At 37.2% G+C, this 1,366-nt stretch overlaps 1 long non-coding RNA gene across 1 annotated transcript in view; it reads right to left on the bottom strand.

Annotated features, from left to right (window-relative positions):
* Positions 1–639: 639 nt before the first annotated feature.
* The window catches only part of LOC134288922 (uncharacterized), a 399,892-nt gene continuing 399,165 nt past the window's right edge, over positions 640–1,366 (bottom strand). The window contains exon 2 of the long non-coding RNA XR_009998176.1: positions 640–765. This is a non-coding gene — a long non-coding RNA (uncharacterized LOC134288922). The remainder of the gene's footprint in view (positions 766–1,366) is intronic.

Here is a 1,366-nt window from a genome sequence, read left to right as displayed (position 1 = left end):
TCATTCAATTTGATTTGACCTTTTAAAAGTTATAGCCATATATGTAGCTTTATGTCACAATAAGCAGATGTGATTTTGGTATAGTGACATTCAAACTGCTCTAACTTTTAAAATGTTCAATCAAAATGGCTGAAATTTTCACTGAGAACAGATGAACACAACGATTTTACACTGTCAAAGTTTAAAAAAAAATCGGGACAGTGTTGCCAATACTACAGTCAAAATAATGCACACTGATTTTAAAATGTTAAAAAGTACCCAAAATTTGAAAACCCCGTACTGAACCGATTATAATGAAATTTTCACCTAGAGACGAACCAGCCAAGAAAAAAAAATAAAAAAAAATTTCACCACTTATTATGCCTTACTTGTAGAACTTACAGTCAAATTTTCAGACATTTTGATGAGCTAACAACCAAGTTATAGCCTAAACAATTTTTTAAAAAGGTAGCCCAAAATTTCCAAAATCACATTTTATTGTATCGACAATATTTGCGCCAATGCTGAACCGATTTTGATGAAATTTTTAGGGCATTAACTACACATAACATGCTATTCCTGGTTAAAAAATCAGCAATTTTTGTGAACGCAATCAAAAGTTGTACATTGTTTTGAGTGTCTCATTTTTTTCGAGTCCAGTCTTTATTTCTGACCTTTTACCTTATATCAATTAAACCAATATCAGTTTTTGCTCTTCAGTAATTCAATGAATAATAACTAAATATGCTGTTCATCAGATTTTTCCACCTACTTGGGATATTATGTCTATGTAGTAGCGCATCGGTATGACGGCAGCTTATCACCCAGGAAGTCACATTTTGTGAGTTTGTCGGGACCGGGATTCGATCCCAGATCCTCGGCGTAACAGTCACGTGGTCTAACCATCACACCAGGTCCGCTCCACATCAAAGAATTTTTTTTTGAAAGAAATTCCAAGAGAGATCCCAGAAGAGATCCCAAGATGATTTCTCGGTATAATTTCCAAAGGAATCCCAGCAGCAATTCCTGAAGGAGATCTAAGTGAAAATTCTGAAAGAATTACGTGCTTCTAGAAGTAATTAGTGGAGGATTCCTTATAAAAATCTCATGGCTGGCTGTTCGGGCCCGTATGAAGTTGATCATTAATATTAACTTCTTTTCTCGATCAGCCTAGATAGCTGTGTAGTGTCGGTAGCGATTGTCTCAATTGGCTAAGAATAACACTACGGACCGCCTGTTCCAGTGGTAAGAGTCCACCAACAGGTGACCCCTAATTCATGGTGTGATGCGGCTTCATGCTTACCGTACCTAGAAATGAATGGCTAGGGGGGTCTAATAAAAACCTAACCGCAAACGGAGCCTGTGGAGTACCAGGGCGCCCTCCACA

This window comes from Aedes albopictus, chromosome 2 (assembly GCF_035046485.1).
Source record: "Aedes albopictus strain Foshan chromosome 2, AalbF5, whole genome shotgun sequence".
In the NCBI taxonomy this organism is placed as follows: domain Eukaryota; kingdom Metazoa; phylum Arthropoda; class Insecta; order Diptera; family Culicidae; genus Aedes; species Aedes albopictus.
Note: the sequence above shows the minus strand (reverse complement) of the source record. Positions and strands in the feature narration are given on the sequence as shown.